The sequence below is a fragment of the Panthera pardus genome, unplaced genomic scaffold (genome assembly GCF_024362965.1).
Source record: "Panthera pardus isolate Hobbes unplaced genomic scaffold, ASM2436296v1 HiC_scaffold_13, whole genome shotgun sequence".
Classification (NCBI taxonomy): Eukaryota; Metazoa; Chordata; class Mammalia; order Carnivora; family Felidae; genus Panthera; species Panthera pardus.
The window spans coordinates 79,960,484-79,987,783 of NW_026526688.1; the positions used below are offsets into that span (position 1 = coordinate 79,960,484).

The 27,300-nt window shown below is 37.4% G+C and overlaps 1 protein-coding gene and 1 pseudogene across 1 annotated transcript in view; both read left to right on the forward strand.

The window, feature by feature from the left end:
• Positions 1-27,300, forward strand: part of TTC29 (tetratricopeptide repeat domain 29) — a 674,033-nt gene that overhangs the window by 78,282 nt on the left and 568,451 nt on the right. The gene's annotated exons all lie outside the window — the stretch shown is intronic.
• LOC109250069 (calcyclin-binding protein-like) lies at positions 14,843-25,403 on the forward strand (annotated as a pseudogene).

Below are 27,300 nucleotides of genomic sequence, written 5' to 3' on the forward strand. Positions count from 1 at the left end.
CACATGAACATCTTGCCTGCAACTTCCTATCATAATCTTCATTCTGAGGAAATTCAGAGATTTATGGGTTTATATCCTCTTGCTCAGTTCATCTTCACCTTCATCCATAAAATTTTGTGAGTGTATGAAGAAAGGAAGGAAGAGATAGCTACCTTGGAACGTGAGGCAGACAGGTATGTTTCCTGCTCCCTCTTCCTTAGTTTCCCATGTGGTCTCCATGCTCATGCATTGGCCTATGGATTTATTGGTTGGTTTCAGTGCTGACTCATTCAGGATTTTTTAAGCCTAGAAGAAACAGCCAGTCAAAGGATTACATTTGAAGCTAATAGTAGACCTCAGTGTGGTGCTAATTAGAGCTCAGTGTGGTGTGGAGAGTGTTGGTTCTCAGTATCTTGTTCACCTGGATGGCAGTAAATTCTAATTCTGAAAAGTTAAAGAGATTAAGCATCAACATCTTTTATGGTGGTGATAGTGGAAGTGGTGGTGAATCAGACCATTTTTTTGCTTTTAGGAGTCCTGCATATAATCTGTAGATCTCCTGTAGAATAGTTCAATAATAATTATTGTTATTTTACGTTATTAAGGTGTATTTGTATTTTATTTGTATTGACAGATAAAAATTGTACATATTCAAAGTGTACATCTTGATGTTTTGAGGCATGTATATATTGTGAGATGATTATCACAGTCAAGCAAATTGACATATCCATCTTCTCATATAGCTTCCTTTTTAAGTTCAATTATTGATGCAGTTTCATATGCTGAATTCCTGCTCAGAGTGAAAAGTCTTTCCCAGCACCAAAACTTATGTCAAAGGTGAAGTCTTGGCATATTCCACACCACAAGGTGCCTCATTTAAACTGCTGGAGCAAGGCGTTATTTTTCCTGTTCCTGGCATGTCTCATGCTTCCCCTTTCCTGATGATTTCCACACTGCTTCCCCCACGCTCGTGGAGTGCCTTGTTCAGATGTTTATGACTCTTCTCTACCCATAAAAGGGAAGGTCTGTGAGACACTGACTGCCAGTTCTAGGCATTGTACCAACACTAACAGATTCCCTATCTGGGCTCTTCCCAAAGAGTATGCAGTGTTCATTCAACAGACAATAAACAATAGAGAATAAGGATGATGGCCATTGGGGTTGTATAAGAAGTGCCTGTTTTCATTATTTATACTCTTTGGCACTGACTCATAGACCCTTTATTCAGACATTAGTAGAACAAAACCAAAAAAGGATTTACAGAGGAAATGGTTCTTGAAAAAACTTACGCATAAACGCCTTTCTGATAATTCCTCAAATTTGGGAAAAATAAATTATTGGAAGAATATTGGCAACTTACTGGATTGGTAGGAGATCTAAACAACCAAGATGGGGACGAATAGAAAATATAGGCCTTGTCTTATTAAGATTTTCTAACTCTCCCTTGGTGAGAGAATTTGACTGGGACAGATAGTATGTTAACTTTAGCTAGGTTCCAGCCATCCATATTACCAGGAGATAGGACAGGAAGCAGAGTTGCTAGGATTGGAGAGTTCTAATTAGCTGGGTAACACCCAGCCCCTGCAATATGTGTGTACTTACATTTGTCAAATATGTATTTTGTAGTTAAAAAATACCTTATTTATCTACCTCTCTACCTACCTACCTATCATCTTAGACTTTTTTTTTAAGAACAGTTTTAGGTTTCCAGCAAAATTGAGAGGAAGGTACAGGTATTTCCCATATATACCCTGCCCTATACATGCGTATCTTCCCCCATCACTCACCAGAGGTTTTTTTTTTTTGTTTGTTTGTTTTTGGTTTTGGTTTTGTTTTTGTTTTTGTTTTTGTTTTTTTTATCAAGTGTGAACCTATACTGACACATTATAATAACCCAAACATTCTATGAGGTTGGGCCAATTTATAATGACATATATCTATCATTGTAATATCATATAGAGTATTTTCACTGCCATAAAAATCCTCTTTGCTGTGCCTATGCATCTCTTCTCCCTGCTATCTGGGGCAACCACTGAACTTTTTATTATCTCCATTGTTTACCATTTCTAGAATGTCATATGGGTGGAATCCTACATTATGGGGCCTTTTCAGACTGGCTACTTTTACTTAGTAATTTGTGCTTAAGTATTCCTCTGTGTCTTTTTATAGCTTGATAGCTCACTTCTTATTAGCACTGTGGTAGTATTCCATAGTCTGGATGTACCACAGTTTGTCCATTCACCTGCTGAAGGACATCTTTGTTACTTCTAAATTTTGACAATTATGAATATATCTGCCATAAACATCCATGTGTAGGTTTTATGTGGACATAAGGTCAAATATCATCTTAATCAGTCATGGTAGTACCTGTTCAATGGAATATGCCTAAACTTAGATCCTTAGCACTCATTATTTTCCTTGACATAAGGTTAATCTGTTACCAAACTACCAAACCAAAGCTTTGTGAGCAGTGGTTCACAAAGTGTGGTCTCCAGACTCAACATGAACCTCATTGAGAACATGTTAGCAATATGAATTCTATTTTTTATTCCAGACCTGGTGAATCAAAAATTCAAGGTGAGACCCAGGAATTAATGTTTAAATAAACACTCTAGATGAGTCTGATACGTGCAAAATTTAATGTGCATATGAATCATCTGGGGATGTTTTTAAAATGTATATTCCTATTTAGTAGTTCTGGGGTAAACCTGAGAATCTGAATTTCTAACAAGATTCTAGGGGATCCTATTACCGCTGGTGCAGGACTGAACTTTGAGTAGCAAACTCAGAGAGATTCAGGGAGCAAAGTTTTTATTACTACTTCAAACTGCTGAAATTCTATAGACAAAAGACCTATGAAAACCAGAAAGCTCTGTAGGAAAAAAAAAATTGTCATTGCTGTTAGGTGATAATGATTTTCCTAAATTTCCAGAAAGTTGTGTATTTTGGGGGTGGGGGCAGTGTAATCTTCAAGTGGCAGGTCTGAGAACAGGATTGATTACAAAATTTGTGTAGGAAGTCACCTTTACTTCAAGTGTGTAAATGCCTCATCATGTCTTAATCTCAACATGCCACAGCATGTAACAAGAGTGGAATCTGTATCTCCAGCTGTCCTTTATTTTCTGTTGTTCGTGACATAAATATTGTTCCACATCATTTAAAATGATAATCCAAAGCTTAATATTATTGAAGTTTCCAAACCGCGACCTAAAAGAAGGGAGAGCCTTCCCAGATGGCTCAAGTTGCTGATTATAACTTCTTAAGTCTTTCTTGTCCCAGATTGATCATATCTCATGTTTTTAGTCTCTGGCTATTTGGTGAATAATTGTGAAAGCTTTTGAGAATCTGGTCCAGTTTCCAGCAGTTTGCTATTAGAGCCATTAAAATCTGATTGCTTGACAGGTTCTACTTAATGGAAGTGGGGAGAGACTAACTGGGTTTATGAAACTTCCTAGGTTAGGGTTCTCTTGGACAGTGTTGGCCATCGTGTTTTCATGTCCAGTTTTATTGCTTTCATTATCAGATGACTGTACTCTTTGAGATTTTGCTTCGAAAAGGTTACAGATGGTTTCATTTCACGTAATGAATTCAAAAACATTTAAGACCTCCTCCCACACCAACATCTCCTAAGAGATTTGGTCAAAATAAAGGTATATGAAAAAAATCTGTCTTTACAACTGAAATTATCTGCAGAGTAATTTCTATATGAAAAAAATCTGTCTTTACAACTGAAATTATCTGCGGAGTAATTTCTATCAGAATTCTTTGAAGAAGCCAAATAAGCATGAGAATAAAGATAAACTGGAAAACAGTTTATTTAGTCTTTGAAAAATACTCATAAGCTTTAGTAAGAAAGGAAATTAAATAATCTGTGACTAAGCGGTTCTTACTCCTCATGAAGTCTTTGTTTTCTGTCAAGAAATGAAAGGCACAGATACACAGCATTTTCCTGAAGCAAGAAATATTGACAGTGTGACATCCTAGAAATTACCATGTCTAAATTAACATTTTTATAAAATAATCTGGATGGTCTGTTATATGTAGTTAAATGTCAAGTGATGAATAAACTAATGATATGAGGGGTATGTTAGTGCCTGTTTTAGGCTTGAACTTACGGTGTAGTTGCATCTTGGTTGAATTCTAAATATCAGGATCTAATTTCTCAGTTTGTAGGCTTAGAACCTAGATTACCTTTTCATTGAGAGGCCTTCCAGAAAACTGGCTTTCTTAACTTGAAAGAGGCTGATTGAAGGTAATAGAGTATGGTTTTTGTAAATACTTTTTTTCCTCTTGACAAAATTTTATAGATGTTTGTTGTAGGGAACTTAGAACATTTGAGAAGATTCAAATTGAAAAATAATCTCCTTCACTCCAACCCCACCCCATGTTAACATTATGGGTTTCAATCTTTTACTTTATACATATATAGTAGATTTTACTAAACATTCATGAAAAGCTTCATACATTTAAGTCTGTTTTCTGATTCAATATATACACTAAAATTACATCAGTAGAATTTTTTTTTTTTTATAATTACCCTCCGTAAAGCTATAACAATGTCCATTATTTCCAGCTAGGTATGAGGGTACCTCTTTTCCTACATTTTTTTCATTGCAGGATATCATCAATTTAAAAAAAAATGGAGGCTTTATAGGAGAAAAATGGTATTGCACTATAATTGCTATTTACTTGACCTCTGATTAGGTTGAATTTTAATCAGCCGTTTATTGGACATTTGTATTCATTTGACCATGTCTTATGCTTATACCTCTAGTGGATAGCATAGTACCTGGAACTTAGTAGCTACAAAGTTAGATTAGTAGCTACTAAGTTAGATTAGTAGCTACTAATCTAATTCTGTCTTTATTGCTATATTACTACTCTGACAAGAAGACTACTTACTCAGTTGGGAAGGTTTATTAATTTACTAAGGAGATCAAATTATCATTTGGAAAGGACTCAATATAGTTGTGTGTGAGGTGCAAGCAGAGGTTGAGAGAGGGGGAGGAGATGAGGTTAAGGCTAATACTTAAGCAAAGAGGAGAATTCAGCCAGGCAAAAGAGAAGTTGAAGGAATGAGGGAAAGTGTTTCAGTAAGAAGAAATTCCAAGTATAAGGTCCTAATAGTAATAGAGAATAGAGACTAGCTGAAGTGTATGGTTTGGGGTAGATGGGGATAGAGAGAATTTCAGCTGCACAGGGAAACAGAAACCAAATTATAATAGATTTTTTTTTGTTTACTAAGGAACTTGAACTTTATCTAGAGGACAACTTGGTAATAAGTATTAAAAGATAACAAACTGTGTGTTGCCTCAATTCAGGAATTCCACAATGAAGAATATATTACAAAGAAATAGAGATATCAATAATCATTGAATCATTAATTAGGACAGGGAAAAACTGTATGCAACTTAAATGTCCAATTGTAGAAGATAAGTGAAATAAATTATGCTCATTCTGTGAATTTTTATTGGTTATAAAATACATTTTGGAAGAATGTAATGGAAAAAAGTTTTTTTTTCTCCACATACTCTTAAGGTAGCACATTATATGCAAAATATGATCCCAAAATTAAAAAAAAAAAAAAAAACTATGTGGAATAGTTGGTAATTTAATATGTCATTTCTGAATGGTACAAAGAAATATAGCTTCTTCATTTTCTCTCAACTACTCTTAACTAATTTCATATTGCTCCTGGCCCCTTCATCTAGTTAGGCTCAGCATAGCAGTGTGCATGTGTCTTACTTGATTGGCCTATTAAATGTGATTTATTTTCTTCAGGTTAAAAAGAGGCTTTAAAAAACACACTTATTGGGGCGCCTGGGTGGCTCAGTCAGTTGAGCGGCCGACTTCGGCTCAGGTCATGATCTCGCGGTCCGTGAGTTCGAGCCCCGCGTCCAGCTCTGTGCTGACAGCTCAGAGCCTGGAGCCTGTTTCAGATTCTGTGTCTCCCTCTCTCTGACCCTCCCCCCACTCATGCTCTGTCTCTCTCTGTCTCAAAAATAAATAAACGTTAAAAAAAAAATTTAAAAAAAAACATTTATCGTTTATTTATTTATTTTTTGAGAGACAGGAGGAGCACATGTGAGTAGGGGATGGGTAGAGAAAGAAGGAGAGAGTATCCCAAGCAGGCTCCACGCTGTCAGCATAGAGCCCAGTGGGGGGCTCAATCTCTTGAACCAAGAGGTCATGACCTGAGCTGAAATCAAGAGTGGGACACTCAACTGCTCAACCGACTGAGCTACCCAGGTGCTTCAGAGAGGTTTTTTATTTTAAAGATAGTCTTATTTGTGCAAATCTTTAACTTACCACAGTTCTTGCCCTTCCCCCTTCTCCTCAATGTATCTGGCTTCTAGGTGTATCTCCACAGATAAGACTTTTTGGCTAGAGAGAGTAGGCTTGGGTGTGTTTGCAGGGGTCTCTGGGTGGTCCTTTCAGTCACTTTTACCCTATTGTTGAGTGATGTTATGCCACTTTTCTTTGGCACTGGCTTCTTCTGATGAACCTGTTGCTGGTGTACTTGGCCCTGCCTGGTCATCAGGCCTGTGATCTGTCTGTTACTGTTGGTCATAAACTGTCCTTTGCCTCTGTTTTGAAGTCCTGGCCCTTGGAAATATCTATTTCCTGATTCTGGGTCTTTTCTGTGGCACCGGTCTTCCACCTTGGGTAGGAGTGTTAAAGAATATCTGCATTTCCTTCATACCACATACAACCGCAAAGAGATTTATCTATCCACTTCCCTCTGATGGTGCTGCACTACTGCTGTTGCACCATATTGGATGTGGTCCTAGGCTGAAGGCAGGACTTCTGAGAGAGTTTGCAGCCTCCCTTAGACAACACCTGGAAGAGTGGGCAGTAGCTTTGATGTTATTACTGTTTGGTATTTATTTGAGTGTCTCTGTAGTTCATTTCCCATATCCCATGGAGGTTTGGAATTTGACCTCCTTGCTCTATTCCTTTCATGACTTCCTCTTTCTTCCAGAAGAAGAAGTATTTTCTTTTTCTCTTATTTTCCTTTCCAGTCTGGCTGAGAATTTCTCTGCATAATGTTATTTTTCAGGATGTTATGATGAGAAGCATGCAGAGAATCACGATTATTTATTTTATGTCTTTAGCTGCAAACTTTCGTGCAGGGGGCTCTTTTAAATACGTCACAAATATTACTTCATTTAGCCCTGATTGCAATTCCATGAGACAGATACTGTCATTAAGCCCATTTTTTACTACTGAACTGAGAGGCCCAGAGAAGTGCTGTAACCAGTCCATGTTTACATAGCTTGTAAGTGGTAGACAGTGTTGGAACTAAGGCCCTCTGGGCTTGAGAGCCTATACAGCATCTACATCATGTTGCCTCACATTTGAAACAGTTTCATTTTAAGCTTCCTCATGTATAAAACTTTAAAAGTGACTATTTGCAAGATTATTCTCATATATAGGTATAAACATAGAGGAAAAAAAAGACTGGAAGGATATAAATTAAAAATTTTAACAGCAGTTATCATTGAATATTGGGATTATTATAGCACAGGTGATTTTAATTTTACTTCTTGGTACTTCTGTAAATTTGTTGCAGTATGGATGACTGTCTGTATGTTCAGTAAAATAATACATCTATTAATAAAAATAAGATTATTTGTGAACATATTTATGCTGAAAAGACTAGGTTGATAAAAGGACTCCTTTTTTTTTTTTTTCATTAACTCATCAATACTTACTAGAGGAATGTACTAGGGATTACACTATGACTAAGGTTGTGGAGGTGAAGAAAACATTGCACCTACTCTGAAAGAAATTATTTATGGTGAGGATTGAGAGATAACGATAGGGAAAAATCTCTTGTAAGATGGCTGACAGGACTGGTAGGGAAATCGCAGTCCCTGCTTGAAGACTCCCCTTCTGGGTTCTTCTTCCCACCCTGCTTGCTGCTGGCACCAAATTACTACTAATGAGGAATGCGAAGTAACAGACTATAAATTGTCCCCTCTGCTTATGACTGGGACTCAGACCTCTGGAGAATGATCTCCTCTGAGCCCACCGGTGTAAAATAAACCTGCCTTCCAAGATCTCCCAGTGCTGCTTGGTTCTTCTGCCGGGTGATCCAGACCAGTTTCTGTAACAATAAATGGACAGTTATGATACAGCATTCTAAGAACTACTACAAGCTTGAGCACAAAGTAAGAAATGTATATGAGACACAACCCAGTGTTGAGGAATTGGTGAATGTTGAAATCTGAGAGTGGAGGAATGTGGGGAGGGGAAAGGAAAGTGCATCTAGCTAGAAATACCAGCATGTGCCGAGGTCCTGATATATATGTGTGTGTGTGTGTGTGTGTGTGTGTGTGTGTGTGTGTGTGTGTGTGTATACATATATATACGTGTGTGTGTATACGTACATGTATATATATATATATATACACATATATGCATACATACATATATGTGTATATACATATGTATATACACATATATGTGTGTGTGTATATATATATATATATATATATATATATATATATATATATATATACATGTACGTATACACACACACACACTCAAGGAATTGAATGCTACTCTTTGGCTAAAAATCAAATAAATTATTTGGAGTGGTCAGAGAAAAAACAGGAAAGCAGGTTTAATTGTAAGAATGTAACTGGTGATTTTGGCAGTAATGAATTCAGTAGAATTTGAAGGCAAATGAAACTTTGAAACATGATGTTATAGAGGAGGGAGTTTATCCATTTTAAAGGAGGATTTTGAGGGAAGGCCATGTGGCAATGGTGACAATTCAATGGCCATGTGGCAACTCAACAGTTTTTGAATCGGCATGAATATTCGCACAAAACAGATGTAGAAACTAAGATAATAAGACCAAAATTCCACAGGCAACATGTTCAACAAAACTAGATGACCAGAGAGCCCCAAACTCCAAAATATGGCAAAACAGGCTATGCTTAAAAGTGTAGAAGGAAACTGAGAGCTAGGAACTTTTGAAATCAATAACAAATGCTCACCCTTGAAAGAAAGGGGCTCCCCTCACAAGTGGTAGGGAACTCAGGCAATCTGGGAAAACCAGCTCAAACTGGGAGTTTGGGCTTTGTAAGTCCCAGTGTGTGTGTGAGTTCAGGGAGACACAAAAACTTGACATTGCTGTCAGCCTGTGAAGGCTTGAAACCTGCCAAAGTTCCTTTCCAGAACAAAACCCTGTTGAAAAGGTGCTGTAGGAAGTAGAATCAAACTGACACTAAAGACAAAGGAAAAAAGATTCTGATGAGTGATCAAACTGATACTAAAGACAAAGAAAAAGACTCCGATGAGAGTAGGAAGAGAGAAAGGAAAGCAGATTTCAGAAAGAACTGTGGACATATGTCGAATTATCAGTCTTAATGATAGAACTGTGGGCCCTGTAACCACAAAACTAAGAAAGCTTTTTTGGTTCACCCTACTCCCCTAATGAGGGGGCTCCCCCTGGGAGCTCAGGAATACTTATTGTGCTTAAACATGAAGGACACAAATGACTGTGGTTAAGTCCTACACAAACTACTGTAAGAGAAAAAAAGAGAATAATGAGTAGAGTAGTATTCCCAAGGACATTGTAGATAAAATCCGTATCTCTAATATTTAAAATAAAGTTAAAATAAAGTTCTACTTCTGGACGTGCTTTTCCATATTCCTCCTGGTAAGTACAGCTAAAAATCTTGGACCTTATATATAAAATAAACATGAAAAGCCACTGAAAGATGGAGAGCAAAAGGCAGACTTACTTGGGAACTTGGGAATTGAGAATTGGATCTGAAAAGCCAGCAACCTAGAAATGCTACTGAATGCAGGCAGAGTCCCATAAAAGCAGTATCTTTCTATCCAAAAGTCCAGGAAAGGGGTCGTCTAGGAAATCAGACGACTTTTAGACATTAACTGCTCTCTATTCCAGTCCAACACCATACAAAAACTATGGTTCCCTGCCGCCCACACCAGCAAAGGTGGAATGGGGGGAGCTTAGAGTTTTATCTTGTCAAGGCTAGAACAAGGTAGCCCATCAATCCCACCGGAATGGTGTCAGAGAAGTAGGGGACTTTTATCCTGTCAGACTTATGATAAAGCCCCGTGGTGTCAGTGGAGACCGCACAGAGAGCTGGAGCTCCCACCCTAGCAGCTGGTGATGAGGAGACTCTCCCCACTGGAGGTGTCAGTTGAGGCTAAGTGGAAACTTAGACTTCTGCCTCCACCTGGCAGAAATGCAGCAGTGCCAACTTTCCCTTGACCTTCCTGAGAAGTTTTAGAGGAAAAAAATTACCTAAAACAGAAGATTTAATAAAATACAGTTCTAGGGGCACCTGGGGGCTCAGTTGGTTAAGTGTCCATCTGACTTGGATCACGATCTCACGGGTTTGTGGTTTGAGCCCTGCATCGGGCTCTGTGTTGACAGCTTGGAGCCTGGAGCCTGCTTGAGATTCTGTGTCTTCCTCTCTCTCTTTGCTCCTTCCCTGCTTGCGCTTTGGCTCTGTCTCTCTCAAAAAATAAATAGATAAATAAAAATATATATACACAAAGTTTTATAACACAATAGGAAAATGTTTAAGTTCTTAATTCAAAATCACCCATCATACCAAGAACTAGGAAGTTCTCAAACTGAATGAAAAAGACAATCAATAGATGTCAACACCAAGATGACAGAACGTTAGATTATCTGACAAAGATTTTAAAGCAGCTACAATAAAAATGCTAAAACAAGCAATTATGAACATTCTTGAAACCAATGAAAAAGTGAAAAGCCTCAGTAAAGAGCTAGAATGTCTCAGCAAAGAAATATAAGATATAAAGGAGAATCAAAGGGAAATTTAGAACTGAAAAATACAATAACCGAAATAAAAAGTTCAGTGGATGGATTCAACAGCAGAATGGATGGGACAGAGGAAAGAATCAGTAAATTAGAAGAAAAAGAGAAATGGCCCAGTGTAAACAACAGAGAAAAATGAAACTTAATTTTTCCCAGCTTTATTGAGATATGATTGACAATTAAAAATTGAATATATTTAAGGTGTGCAGTGTAGTGTGGTGTTTTGATATAAGTACATCATGTAATCATTACCACAATAGGTTGATTAACGTATTTATCATCTTACATAGTTAACTGTGTGTGTGTGTGTGTGTGTGTGTGTGTGTGGTAAGAACAAGTAAGATGTACTCTCAGTAAATTTCAAGTGTAGAATACATTATTATTAGCTGTACTGCCATGATGTACATTGGATTTCTAGAACTTATTTCTCTTATAACCAAAAGGTTATATCCTTTGACCAACATCTCTTGCCCCCAGCCCCTGGCAACCACTATTCAACTGTTCTCTAAGTTTGACTTTTAAAACTTCCACATAAGTGATACCATGCAATATTTGTTTTTCTGTGTTTGGCTTATTTCACTTAGTAATGCCCTCTAAATTCATCCACATTGTTGTAAATTGCAGAATTTCCTTCTTTTTTGAGGATGAATAACATTCAGTGTGTGTGTGTGTGTGTGTGTGTGTGTGTGTGTGGTGTGTGTATACACCATGAATTCTTTATCCATTTATTCATTGATGGGTATTTAGTTTGTTTCTATATATTAGCTATCATGAATAATGTTGCAATGAGCATGGAGGTAGAAATATCTCGAGATCCTGTTTTCATTTTTGATTTTTTTAATTAAAAATTTGTTTTAATGTTTATTTAGTTTTTAGAGAGAGAGAGACAGAGCCTGAGCAGGAGAGGGGCAGAGAGAGAGAGTGAGACACAGAATCAGAAGCATGCTCCAGGCTCTGAGTTGTCAGCACAGAGCCCGATGCGGGGCTTGAACTCATGAATGATGAGATCATGACCTGAGCTGAAGTCAGATGCTCAACCAGGTGAGCCACCCAGTCTATTGTTGCCTTTGCTTTTGGTGTCATTTTTAAGAAATCACTGCCAAGACCAATGTCAAGGAGCTTATTCCCAGTTTTCTTTATCCTGATTGATCAAGTTACTGTTGAAGCTCTTTGCTATGGTCTGGGTGTTTGTCACCCACCCCCCCATTCATATGTTGAAATCTTAGTGCCCAATGTAATGATATTATGAGGTAGGATCTTAAAAAGGTAAGTAGTAGGCCATGAGGGTGAAACCATTATGGATGGAATTAATGCCCTTATAAAAGAGGGTCCAGAGAGCTACCTTGCCCCTTCCACCATGTGAGGACACAGCGAGAAGTCAGCAGTCTGGAAGAAGGCCTTCTCTAGAACCAACTATGTTGGCACTATAATCTTGGACTTTCAGCCTCCAGATATGTGAGAAATAAATTACTGTTATTAATAAGCTATCCAGTCTGTAATGTTTTGTTATAGTTGTCCAAACAGAATAAGACATTCTATATCACATTTTTCATTTTATTCTTCAGCTTCATAATTTTTGTTTGGTTTATTTTTATGATTTCTTATTTATTTCTTTGTTGAATGTCTCTTCTTGTTCATGTCTTATGTTCTTGAGTTTGTTGAGTTGTCTGTGTTCTCTTAAATCTTACTGAGTTCCTTATGATAATTATCTGGAAATTCTTTTTCAAGTAACTTGTAGATCTCCATTTCTTTGGAGTAAGTTACTGGAAAATTATTGTGTCTCTTTGGTGGTATCATATTTCCTTGGTGGTATCATATTTCCTTGCTTTTCCATGTTTCTGGTGACCTTGTGTTAATATATGATTTGAGGGTGCAGTCACCTCTCCCAGCCTTTTTGGAATGGCTTTGGTGGGAAAAACTAGAAGTTGCTGCAAGCATGCTGTCCAGATAGAGTATAGAGTCTCTGGTTCCATTGTGAGAGGTGAAGTCTCCATGTAGCTCTGACAGTTGAGAATGACAGAGGTTCAAAACTGAAGAGGTCCTTAATGGTCAATGTACATGTCTTCAGCAGTAGTTGTGGCTAGGACTGAAGGGGTCCTTGGTGGCAAAGTCTACTAGGTTCTTCCTGTTCCCCTCCCCCTCCCCATGGGAGGAAGTTCTAACCAAGGAGATTCCTCTTGGCATTGGGTCCTGTACAGAAGGTACACTTTATTTTTTATTTTTATTATTTTAAGTAGGCTTCGCCCCAGCATGGAGCCCAGCATGGGGCCTGAGCTCATGACCCTGAGATTAAGACCTGAGCTGAGATCAAGAGTCAGATGCTTAACTGACTGAGCCACCCAGGTGCCCCCAGAAAGTACACTTTAAAAAAGGGACTAGGAAAAAAAAAAACACAAAAAGTACCAGAGCCTTAGGGACCTGTGTGACTAAAAGAAAAGATTTCTGTCACCAGAGTCCCAGAAGGAAAGGAGAAAGAGGGTGGAGTTAAAAAAATATTCAAAGACTAATGGATAATAATAATAATAATAATAATAATAATAATAATGATAATAATAGCTGAAGACTTCCCAAATTTGTTGAGTGGCATAAATCTACAGATTTGAGAAGCTGAATGATCCCAAACAGGATAAACCTAAACAAATCTATGGCAAGTTACATCATATTAAAATTCTGAATACTAAAAAGAAAGCAGTTTGAAGCACCAGAGAAAAATTTCAAACGATTCTGGATTTTGACTAGAAACAATGGATTCCAAAAGTAAGTAATATGGATTCCATATTATCAGATGCTGAAAGAAAGAACTGCCAAACCAGAATTCTTTTTTTCAGGAATGAAGGGGAAATCAAGACATTCTCAGATGAAGGAAAACTAAGAATTTGTCATCAGCAGAACTATCTTAAAATGGGAGTTCTCTGAACAGAAATAATATGATAAAAGAATGAACCTTAGAAAGTCAGGAAGTAAGAACACAGTTAAAATATGAGTAAATAAAATAGACTTTCCTTCCGTTGTTAAATTTTCTAAATTATGTATAGTGGTTAAAACAAAAATTATGACACCCATGTGATTCTAAATGAATGTAGAAGAATTACTTAGGATAATTATTTTGTAAATGGAGAAGAGTAAAGGGACATAATGGAAGGTAAGGCATCTATACTTCAGACAAAGAAGTGATGATATCCATGGATTGTGATTTTATGTATTATAAATATGTATGTAAAATAACATACATGCATATATAATTAATGTAATATCTAGATAATATCTCTGGATAATTACATAGCTAGATAGATAATATAATAGTGGGGCACCTGGGTGGCTCAGCCGGTGAAGCATCTGACTTGGCTCAGGTCATGATCTCACAGCTTGTGAGTTTGAGCCCTGAGTTGGGCTCTGTGCTGACAGTTCAGAGCCTGGAGCCTGCTTTGGATTCTGTGTCTCCCTCTCTCTCTGCCCCTTCCCTTCCCCCACCAAATAAACATTAAAAAAATTCAAAAAAAAAAGATAATGTAATAGAGCAACCACTAAAAAAAACTGTACAAAGAGATATTTTAAAAAGTATAGGTAATTCAAAATGGATTCTTAAAAAATGTTTAAGTAGTAGACAGGAAAGTAGAAACAAGAAAATGGAGAGAAAAAAAACAGAGAAAATAAACAGAGAAGAAATATTTAAGTGACAGATTTAAGCCCTAGCAATAATTACATTAAGTATAAATGGCCTAATATGTCAATTAAATGAAAAGGATTGACTGATTGGATTGACTGATTGAATTAACAAACATGACCCAACTATATTCTATTAGAAATTCACTTATAACCATATATGCAGATGGAAAGTAAAAAGATAGAAAAAAAAAACATATCATGCAAGCATTTATCAAAGGAAAGCCAAATGGCTGCATTAATATCAAGTAAATTTGACTTTGGAACAAAGAAAAATATTAGAGACAGAAAAGGATATTATATAATGATAAAAAAGCCAATTCACCAAGAAGAAGCCAAAACCCAAGGTATCATTAAGGATACATTCTTTTCTGGGACACCTGGGTGGCTCAGTCAGTTGAGCATCTGACTGTTGGTTTTGGCTCAGGTCATGGTCTTGTGGTTCACAGCATCAAGTTCTCTGTTGGGGTCTGTGCTGACAGCGTGGAGCCTGCTTGGGATTCTCTCTTCTCTCTCTTTCTGCCCCTCCTCTGCTTGTGCATGCACTCTCTCTCTCAAAATAAATAAATAAACTTAAAGAAAATGGCTTTAGAAAAAAAGAAAAAAATGATATTTTCTTTTCTGTCATCCTACACATCTAATGCATCCTGTTTATTATATCTCCAAGATACATGTTAAATATATTGATTTTTCTTCATTTTTTTCTAGAATCACTTATGTCCAAAATGCTGTCATCTCCTACCCAGATTTCTATACTATCCTCTTTATTGACCTCGTTTACACTCTTCTCCTACAAGAACTAGAGGAAGCTTTTAAAATTATAAATCAACTTGTAATTTTTCTGTTTAAATGGCTTTTCATAAAATTCGAATATAATAAAATATTTCAGTAGCATAAAATCCCAACCCCTTTCCAGGTCCAAAAAGCCCTATGCAATTGGATCTCTCCCTAACATTCCAAACCCTATTTCCTACTTCTCTCCTATCTTCTCATTATACTTTATCCATAGTGGTATCCTTTTTAGGCTAAATAAGTGATTAATAGAATGGGAGAAAAGATAGAAGTATTTTGGGGTATTTTGAGTATTTTGAGATAGGTGAACAAGTAAAGTGAGAGGGCAGAGGAAGAAAACATGAAAACTAGGAGATTATGGTGGGGGGGGAGAGATGTTTGCAATTCATATTTTTTGTCATGGGGCAGAGTTAGGTGAAAACAAGTTTCGAGAGTGTTGCCTATATGTGGATGGTGACTCATGAGGAGTGCTATTGAGAAGTTATTGGAATTGAGGATGTTAATAAAAACAGAGGCTAGAGTGTGGGATGCGTTAACTACATGGACACTGCTTTTTCCCAGTGTGATGACAGGAAATGGAGTAAAGAAAAAAAATGATGGGTACTCATGAAAATGAAGTTTATGGTTGGTATCTTTACACCAAAGGTTTTTCTGCCTATAGAATTGAAAGATATCATTCAAATTAGTGAATGGTCTCTAAAAACAAAACAAAAAAAGGCTGGAGAAATATTGATCAAGTCTGAATTTCCAACTCTTCTGTTTTAAGATTTGATGCAGGCCATGCCCTGCTGTTAGCACTACCCTTCAATTGTCTTTTATTCAGTGTTCATTGTTTGCGTTCTGAGATAGGTGCTTTGGGGGATAATAAAATAGTCCCTGATTCTAAAGATCTAGATGTCCTAGATCAGGGAGGGTGCCAGCACGCTTGGGTGAGGACCCTCCTAAGTTCGCAAACATCTCAGTCTTCTTATTGTATCCTTACATGGCAGAAGGGGTTGGATAGCTTTGTGTGGTCACTTTTATAAGAGCACTAATCCCATTCATGAGGTCTCTGCCCTTATGACCTAATTAGCTCCTAAAGGTCCCACTTCCTACTTCCTAATACCATCACCTTGGGGTTTGGATTTCAATATATGAGTTTTGGGAGGGATTCAGATCATAGCACCACTCTATTTTCTGTTTGTATGAATTTGGCTATCCTGGGTATTTCATATAAATGAAATAAAAATAGGTGACCTCTTGAGGCTTCTTTCACTTAGCATAATATTTTCAAGATTCATCCATGTTGTATCTGAATCAGTACTTCATTCCTTTTTATGGCTAATAACATTTCATTGTATGGACTGGTAAGGTAGGATTTATTTCTGCTAGTTTGCAATTTGTTTTCTACATGTTTTATGCATTTTTTTTTATTCCTTTATTCTTCCTTTACTGTTTTTTGGTTAAATAGGTGTCTTCTAGTGTACCATTTTAATTCTCTTTTCATTTATTTTACTATTCTTTTGAGTTAGTTCCTTTGGTATTGCCCTGAGAATTACAATTAACACATGTAACAATCTAGTGTGGATCAATACTAACTTAATTACAGTAGCATGTCACAATTTTGTTGCTGTCTAATTGTGACCCCTTCCCCTTATTTGTACTACTATTTTTATCCAGATTACATCTTTTTACACTGTGTGCCTCTCAACACAGATTTACAATTGTTACTTTATGCAGTTTTCTTTTAAATCATACATTAGAAAAAAAGCTAAAAACAAGAAGATTGTACTTTTATATTTATCTATGTAATTACCTTTACCAGTATTCTTTCTTTCTTCATGTGGATTTGAGTTACTCTCTCATGTCTTTTAATTTCAGCTTGAAGGACTCTAGTATTTGCAAGTAATGAATTCTTTTTTTTTAATTTTTTTTAATGTTTATTTCTGAGAGACAGAGAGAGACAGAGCACGAGCAGGGGAGGGGCAGAGAGAGAGGGACACACAGAATCTGAGTCAGGCCCCGGGCTCTGAGCTGTCAGCACAGAGCCCAATGCAGGGCTTGAACCCATGAGTTGTGAGATCATGACCTGAGCTGAAGTCATACACCCAACCGACTGAGCCACCCAGGCACTCTGCAAGTAATGAATTCTTTTAGCTTTTCTTCACCTGGAAATGTATAATATCTCCTTTAATTTTGAAGGATAGTTTTGCTGGGTGTAGATTTCTTGGTTGGCAGTCTTTCTTTGAGCACTTAAAAAAAATTTTTTTTTTAATGTTTATTTTTGAGAGAGAGAGAGGAACAGAGTGCAAGGGTTAGAGAGAGAGGGAGACACAGAATCTTAATCAGGCTCCAGGTTCTGAGCTGTCAGTACAGTGCCTGAAGTGGGGCTCCAACTCACAGACCAGGAAATAATGATCTGAGCTGAAGTCAGACACTTAACCAACTGAGCCACCCAGGTGCCCCGTTTCTTTGAGCACTTTTAATATGTCATTCCCATTGTCTTCTGGTCTTCATGGTTTCTGATAATTGGCTGTGAATATTACTGGTATTGTTTGTATGTGATTAGCAATTTTGCTCTTGCTCTTTTCAAGATTTTCTCTTTCTTTATCTCTTTCAACAAGTTGATTGTGATATGTGTAGGTATGGCTTTCTTTGAGTTTATCCTGCTTAGATGTCATTGAGCTTCTTGTAAGAGTAGATTTTTAATCATGTTTATGAGATTTTTACCATTATTTTTCAAATAATCTTTCCTCCCCTTTCTTTTTCTCCTTTCCTTATTGGTTTCCTGATATGTGTATGTTGATATACTTGATATTGTCTCCTAAGCTTCTGAGGCTCTGTTCATTTTTCCTCTTTTATTTAGTTTTATTTTTTATTATTTTTATTCCTGTTCCTCATACTGAATAATCTCAACCAACTATATTCAAGTTTGCTGATTTTTTTCTTCCCCCTTGGTCAAATTTGCTGCTGAGTCTCATTAGGAAATATTTCATTTCAATTATTGTATCCTTTTTTTAAAAGTTTATTTATTTTAATAGAAGGAGAGGCAGAGAGAGACAGAGAGAGAGAATTCCAAGTAGGCTCTGCACTGTCAGCACAGAGCCTGACATGGTGCTTGATCTCATGAACTGTGAGATCATGACCTGAGCCAAAACCAAGAGTCAGGCACTTAACCCACTAAGCCACTCAGGTGCCCCAGTTATTATATCCTTAACTCTAGAATTTGTGTGGGTGTATGTTTAAAATAATTTCTTTCCTTTTAGTTCTACTTTGTGTTTGGTGACATCATTCTTTTACTTTCCTTTGTTCTTCAAGCATATTTTTCTTTACTTGTTTGAACATAATTCAAATAACTTCCTAAAAGTCATTGTGTAGTAAGTCCAGTGTCTGGTCTTCCTTGGGGACAATATTTTTGTTGATTGCTTCCTTTCCTGTGTATAGGCCCTATTTTCTTGTTTCTTTTCTTATCTAGTAATTTTTTTTTGAAAACTGTACATTTGTTAAGATTTTATTTTTTTTAATTTTTAAATTTTTTAATTTTTTTATTAAAAAATTTAAGTTTACATATTTATTTTGAGAGAGAGTGAGCATGAATGAGGAAGGAGCAGAGAGTGAGGGAGAGAGAGAATCAGAAGCAGGCTCTGTGTACTGTCAGCGTGGGCCCTGATCTCAGGAACCTTGAGATCATGACCTGAGATGAAGTCAAGAGTCTGCTGCTTAACTGACTGAGCCTCTCAGGCACTCCAAGATTTTATTTTAACGTAATCTCTATACCGAATGTGGAACTTGAACTCAAAACAGATTATGAGTCACATGCTGTACTAAGCCAGCCAGGTGCCCTGAAAACTGTATTTTAAATATATAATATGGTTACTCTAGGAATCAGATTCTCCTCCTTCCCCATGGTTGTTTATTTTCTTAGTGTCTTTTCTGAACTAATTCTATAAAGTCTGTATTTTTTGTCATGTATGGTCACTAAAGTCTTTATTTGGTTACCTTAAAAGTCAGCTAATGATTAGACAGAATTTTTTTTTTTTTTTTTTTTTATTTTAGAGAAAGAGTGAATAGGGGAGAGGGACAGAAGGAGAGAGAGAATCTTTTTTTTTTTTTTTTTTTTAATTTATTTTTGAGAGAGACAGCGTGAGCAGGGGATGGGCAAAGAGAGAGACACAGAATCTGAAGCAGGCTCTAGGCTTTAGGACCTTCTCAGATCTTTCCTGAGCATGTTACAGTGTTGGATATATACATAGCCCTATGCATTGTGTGGGCTTCTAGATTCTCAGAAATATGTTGGGAGATTTTCAGTGCCCCTATGGGCATCTTGTACCCCAGCATTTCATTTTGTTTATTAAAACTGTGATCCATTGCTTCATACAGCCATAAAGTTAATTAATTCTCTCTAATTGTTTTTGACAGAAACTCCTAGGGAAAAAGTTTGTACACTGAGTTAGCTCTGAGTCAGGGAAAAAAACACAACCTTGAGTGTGGAGATTTCCATGGAACCATGAGACAGGGCAAATAATGACAATGCTCGGGAAATGAGGCTTTAAAGGAGTTCCGCTCTCGTTTTCCCCCCTCTGGTGGCTATCAGGCTATTGGTTTGTGCTGTGATTGCAGGTTGTCGGTTTTCACCATGATTGCAGGCTTTGGTTTTTAAAGCTGTCTCAGAGCTACAGAGAGGAAGATCAGAATAGGACAGGAGAAAATGCTTCAAAGGATATTCTTTTTTTTTTTTTTAACTAAAATTCAACATTTTTTTCTTGAATAAAATGCACCCTGGATTGCTGTAGACCTTTGGTTAATTTCCAGAATTCCAAAAAAGTTGATTCTGACAATTTTTGCTATTTTTTTATTGTTACTTTTATGGGGGAATTTTATGCTACTGTGCTATATTATTTTATGCTTTACTGTGCTATTTTTGCTGACATCATCCTTCCAAAGATCTTATCGTATAGACTATATAACATGCTCTGATTTGTGTTCATTTGAAAATCTATGTGGAACATATTACATTCTCTAAGATTATTTTCTTCAGCTGATTCTTTAAGACAAAGAGTCAGGGGGCCGCTTAGTTAAGCATCCAACTTCAGCTCAAGTCATGATCTCACGGTCCATGAGTTCGAACCCTGTGTCGGGCTCTGTGCTGGCAGCTTGGAGCCTGGAGCCTGCTTCAGATTCTGTGTCTCCCTCTCTCACTGCCCTTCCCACACTTGCACTCTGTCTCTCTCTCAAAAATAAACATTAAAAAAAAAAAGACAAAGAGAAGAATGCAGTTATTGGGAAATGTGTGCTATGTCCATAATGACCAATAAGATGTAGAAGACTACTGAAAGAAAATTGAATATTTTTATTCAGTTTTCAAAAGTAAAGTGAATGAATGTCTGGAAAACTATTTCAAGCAGTTCTGGTTTCTATTTGTTACGAAGTCAATAATGGTAGTAGAGATATGCACATAATATAAAATTAGAGCCTTTTAAGAAAAAGGCTGCAGAAAAGAAAATTTATCTTTGATTAATGAATTTATAGAAGTTGTTTTCTCAAAGGCTAATACAGGCTAAAAATATAAACAGAAGTGAAAGTTATATTAAAATTTTCCTGCCTTTTGTTGTCATTGCTTTAAGAAAACTGAACAGAGCGGTAGCAATGAATTAAAATTTAGAAATTGCTTCATACCTGAATATAAAATTTGGCAAAATTTAGATTTAGTAGGATTTGGCCCAGTTTGATACATTGTTTAATCAGAAGAACCATGATTTGACCAAGAGTATGATGGAATACCTGTTTCTACACATTTTTTTCCATTAGCAGGCCAAGATTTTATGGGCTATAAATTGAATAAAAATTAGAAAATACTTTATTGCTAATTAAAAGGAGATATTCAAACCCTAGGTCCAATACTTTAGCAATGATCCAGGCCCCTGACAAGATTTGACTTTCCCCAAGAATCATAGGAAATTGTGATATTCTAAGTCTGACTCTGTGATCTAAATCTGAACTGCTTTTAGTTGTTGAAAATGAATTTTGGTCTTTTTGTTTAATTTTGGTCAGCTGTGTTTTGTATTATTTTATGTATGCATGCATGCATTTTGAGAGACAAAAATTGGCAAGATTTTTAAGTTTCTATTTTTTGTTACAATTAGATCCCTCAACTTAAGAGTCCTAAAATAAATTAATGTCAGCATGAAGGATGAAAATGTAGCAGGTCACATGCACTTAAAGTTTATTATGCCAGGTTGGGTATGGTTGAAATTATCCATTAAAAAGTAAAACAAAGAAGACTATACTGTGCATGGTGCCTCCCACTTGGAGGACTAGGGAAGATATACATGGACAAGGCTGGTGGCAGTGAGGACATCAAAAGAATGGAAGAATGGAAGAGAGATGTTTAAGAAGGTGAAAACCCAACATTTGTAATCTCTTTTTTCTCTGCCTAATATAGTTCACCTAGATCGTAAAATTTTATGGCTTTCTGCCATAAAGGTAAAACAACAACAACAACAACAACAACAACAACAACAACAACAACAAAACACCACCCAAACCACAAAACCCTCTTTAAGTTATAGGTGGTTTTGAGAATACTAGTTGCTGTTTTGGGTCAAGAGTGATCAAATAGAGCTCTATGTTGCCAATGTTCTTTGAAGGTGGTGAAGCTGTCAAATGTTTACTTGATGTCTCTGGACCACTTTAAGTTGGGAAGCCCAGGTATATGACACAGGAGAAGGAAAGAAGTTGTCATTGGAGTATATACAAGCTTTTGCAGGCAGGGGAAGTTCAGACCTGACCTTGAATAGCTCCAGAGAGTGGTGTTTTAAAAACATCTTGAAGGTTGAAGGGCGCCTGGGTGGCTCAGTCGGTTGAGTGTCCGACTCTTGATTTCAGGTCAAGTCATGATCTTACGGTTAGTCAGATTGTGCCCCGCATTGGGCTCTGTGCTGACAGCGTGGAGCCTGTCTTCCTCTCACCTTTTACCCCTCCCCCACTCATTCTCTCTCTCCCCCCAAAATAAATAAACTTAAAAAAATTGTTTAAAAACATCCTGAAGGTTGATATATAAGAAAAGGAAACTTGGCAGAAGTTATTAGAAGTTTTGGGTCCATAAAAAAGACTGGTAGAGGGAAATTTATGCAACTGGGTGTGTGTGTTTCCTGGTTGGGAATTTTTATAACTAGGGATAAAGCCATTTTACCTTTATTTGAAGGTAGACTGGGGGCCCAGAATGAAAGAAGATACCAGGAGAGAAATAATTTTAACAGTATCCCTGAGATAGAGAGGATCGTCCCTGTCTTCCTCTGTTCATTCCTTCATTCCTTCCCTTTCCCTCCCTCCCTCCCTCCTTCCTTCCCGTTTCCTCTCTTTTTCCTTCTTTCAACTTGTTGAGCACATGCTGTCCTAGTGATGTACTTATACATAACTTACTATCATCCAGTATGTGTTCTATGGTAGATGTTTCAGAGTGCAGTAGGAGGCATTATGTGTGACTGGGGAATGTACTGTTACATGAAAAAAGGACGGGGTTTGGAGTCAGAAAAATCTGGGTGACATTTAGATTCTACATCTTCCTAGTTATGTGGCCTTTAATGAGTTATCTCTAACATTTTTTATCTGTTCATTTTGGAACATCAGTATTTATTGAGTACTTACTATATACACAGTACAGGATGCATATTATTTTAGTTGATCTTTACAAGAGCACTGTGAAAAAGAAATTTTATCCTCTTTTTTCTGATAAAGAAATGGAGGAGGAAGTTCTGTCCCTTTTCCAAGGACACACAGCTGTTTTATTATTAAAATACAGTAAGGCCAACAGATCAAATGATGATTGCTGTTGAAAACATAGTTCCTTATACTCACAGATCCCAAGAGGAAGGGGCCCACCACACCAGGGCAGGGGGGGGATAGGGTGGTGGGGCACCTGGGGAAGCACTGGAGTCAGTCAGGAGATGGAGGGAAAGGAGGAAACTGTAGGCAAGAGGCTTTCTTGCCATTTCCATCAGAGAAACAGTAGAGGCAGGCGAAACAGGTTTAGGATTGGCTAGTTTGAGTAATTCTAGTGGGCTTTGGACTTTGTGTGCTGCTCTGAGTTGTTTTGGTACCTGGCCCTGGGAATGATTAGGGAGTGGTTAAGGGTGTGGACCCTGGGTGGTTGGTTTGCATTTGAAAAGCATACTGTTGTTTACTGTCTCTAGCAATTGGCTAACCTTGGGAAGGAGGGGCACCTGGGTGGCTCAGTCAGTTAGGTGTCCAGCTTCGGCTCAGGTCATGATCTCATGGTCCATGAGTTTGAGCCCTGGGTTGGCCTCTGTGCTGACAGCTTGGAGCCTAGCGCCTGCTTCAGAATCTGTATCTCCCTCTCTCTCTGCCCCTACCCTGCTCATGCTCTATCTGTCTCTCAAAAAAAAAAAAAAACATTAAAAAAAATCCAGCATTGAGACAGAACTCAAGAACACAGTGCAGCAGAGATCACAGAGAAAAGCAGAACTCTTTGACAGTGAAAAGCCAGTTTGCTGTGGTTGCTCCCACTACAGTGGGATATACAGTGGAAATCAGTAATTACGGATGGGATCAGTCAGGTAAGTTTGTGAAATTCTACCTTACCTAAACTGCAGTTCAAGTCCCTGCTGAGAATGTGCAGGTGCATTTCACAGAAAGGTCCTTTGATCTTTGGTAAAGAATCTAAATGGGAAGAATGAGTCCATGATTGTGAACAATCTCTTGAAACCCGTCTCTGTGGAAAGCAGATCAAAAAAAGATACAGTTCTTAAGTAGAAAGAAAGCAGAAAACATGCAATAGGACTGCCTTGACTTAGGTTGAAAAAGAACGCAAAGAGAAAGAAAAGCCCTCCCATGATGCTGAAACAGCGAGAGACTGATGAACGTTCTAAAGAAAGTTTATGAAGATCGAGATGAATGAAGCGAACCATTAATACAGCCTGGGTAGAATTGAGAGAGAAGCAAGCCAAAAGAGACACAGAATTTTGAGGCTTTAAAGTCATTTTTAGGAATTGTGATGTGGAAATATTGATGTTTCTAATAAGGAGGTGTTGGTGAGCTGTGCAGATAAATTTGACAGATGACTACTTACCCAGCCTTCTTCTAAGTAAAGACACTGAATTCTCTCATTTCCTCCTGGAGGATTTATTTAAATAAAATAGGCTTATTAAACATTTCCTCCAAAGATGGTTTCCTCAGTAATCTGGGCATTTTGTTCAAGAAACAGTAACATTGCATTCTTCTGTGAGATGTAAAAAAGCAAGGCTTGTGGCAAGATAATGCTACATTGTGTGTATTTTTGTTCAGCAAGACTTAGAAAACAAAAGTTATTGTTTGCCTATAAGTTCCTGATATCAGCTCCCACCAAATGTAAGAATAAGTAAAAATAAAACCTGAATTTTTGCATAAATTGCAAATTTGAAAAAAAAATTTCTTGAAGTAAAAGGAAGTTTCTTGCCCTGCTTCTTTTGAGGTCGCTTCAGGCCAGCGCAGATAGACTTAGCCCTTAGAGGGAAGGTGAGCAGGGAAGCTGGAGCCCTGTTGCACCTTTGTTCTCCTTGGTTGCTCCCTATTTCCTCTGTCACAGCGGCTGCGCTGTCCTGTGTCCAGATGTTGTCCATTTAGTGGACAACCCTTGTCCAGATGTTGGAAGGTAAGCATGATGCAGGAATGAAGAAATGGGACCTCACTTACACCGTACCTTGGGGACAGAACTGCTGGTTCTGAAAAGCTAGTGCTTTTTCTGAATTCAGGAACCATCACCCCAGAATTGGCTTACAGACAAAAATAACTAGGAGAACCTGTTTTTCATTAACTCAACAAATTAATTGCCTCTTTACACATGTAGTTCTGAATTGTTTACTAATATATGACATTCCTGAAATTTCACAAGCTCTCTTTAAATAGCACACTGTTATTTTCAAGCACTGTTGAAGAACTCAGTGAAAATCCATTGTTGCTTATGAAATGAGATTCTATATTATTTGCCGCAACTTGATTTGCTATATGTGAGTATAGCTTAAATCCACGTTTAGTTGAAGGGGACTTTATTGGCAATACAAACCCTAGTAAATAGTGATTTTTTTTCTAGTTTTAATTCATAAAGTAGTAAGTTTATACCATTTTTATGAGTGTGAAAATAAATATGTTGTTTTTTTTGAAATACATGCCACTTGATTTTTTTGAAGATATCTTTTGCTAGAAAATTTGGAATCTCTACAATGAAAACTGCAGGAAAATGAATATATTTTCTCTTACGATGATAAAAGGTAGATTTTAGAATGGAAATAGCAGGGTTTCACTAAATGAATCTTGGCTAGAAGATGGAGAAGATTTTCCAAGATGACGATGATTAAAGACAAATATCAGAGTCAATACAACAGACTCTTAAAATGAAATCAGGTTCTTAGGGCAACAGAAACATTTGAATGCTAGAGTCAAGGATTGACAACCAGTGTGGTGTGAGTTATATTTATTCTTTGAGGTTGAAATATCTGATTTCAGTCAAGAGTCACTATTGTTTAGAACAAATTCTGTTTTGCTAAGATCACTCCCTTAGTATTTAATCAAAGAAAGGCCAGAAGAAAATTTGCTTTTTTGCAATATTCTCTTGTAGGAACCACTTTAGAAGGGACTCAGCATTCTGTCTTATAGAGAATTCACTTGGTGGGTGATAGGACTTGTAAGCTGAAAAAAACAATTGTCTTGTTGTACTAAAGTGACTGTTCCCTTTAAATACATTTGAATGATGATTTACTCCAAGAATATACTTGAAGTGTAGCTGAATTTTGTGTTGGCACATTGCCCTCTTTGGAAAGATTGCAATTAAGGGCCGATCCTCCATCCATAGACTGCCTCAAACATTTGCTTCAGTTTTAAGCCCAACTTGTGTCTCATTTAAGATTGGAGTTGTTGGGTTGAGTTTGGGTACTGTCTTCCTCACTTGTATGGTTTTGCTGGTGGTTTAGTGTTTCCAGAATATGGATGGACTTCTATCTGGAAAGAGAATATTCGCCTTGATTTTTTGGAACCAGCAGACTGAGAAGAAAGAGGAAAAATGGGAGCGATTCAGACAGATTGGTACAAGGGGAACTTGCTTCTCATTGCTTACTCATTGCCTGACTCCCAGGATTAGGCTATTCTATTGTTTTCTGTTTTAGACCACGATGGTCTTTATAAATTTAAGACATATGTGGTAATTCTTTGTAGTCCCTCAGAAACATCCAACTAAAAGGTTTTAATCAACCTCCAGAAGTTTTAGAAATGTTCTTGTGTAGTTTTACATTACGTGGGTCAGTGAACAGGGAATCTCAGTTTGGAGTATCTCTCTTGATGACGAGGGCCCCTCAAACCAATCCCAGTGTTTTGTTTCTCATTTGGACGCCTTTGATTCTGTAAGGACAATTCATATTTATGCCCTAGATAATAAAATCATGTATTAGAATCCTCCCAAAGGTATCTGACCTTCAGGGGTATTGAAGTGTCCTCGTTCATTGCAATTAGCTACACATCTGTGATGCGTGCCTTCAGCTTTGGAACTTAGAGAATGACAGAGATGTTGCCTAGGGGCAGCACTGACCACCTAGTGAGAGAGATAATATAAATGCTGTGGATCTGTAGGTTAATGTTGAACTTTCTGTGGAGACTGACAGGGACCACAGCGTCAATGGCCACTCTCCCTCGGTAACCACAGCCCGACTCCACCCTAACATCCTCCTGAGGGGTCCTGGGAAGAAGAACATAACTTGGGGGACACTTTGGATTAGGAACCTCATCCAAGGAAAGCTCACCTATTCTTCTTACTTTGGCAAAGTTGGGAAGATGCACTAATATGACCTGACTCCCTACCCTGCCCCCTTTTTTCATGGTGTTCTCATTTGTTATTCTCTCCAGATTTCCTCTCCTGTGACATTAAATCCTGCCATTCTGGCACCCACTAATTTTTTCATGCTGTTCGACACACAGGAACTTTGTTCTGAGGGACGTTAGTGTCCAATGTCACCCTGACTGGTGAACCTGTTCTCTCACCCCTTTAAATCTTACTTTTACTAGGTTGGTTA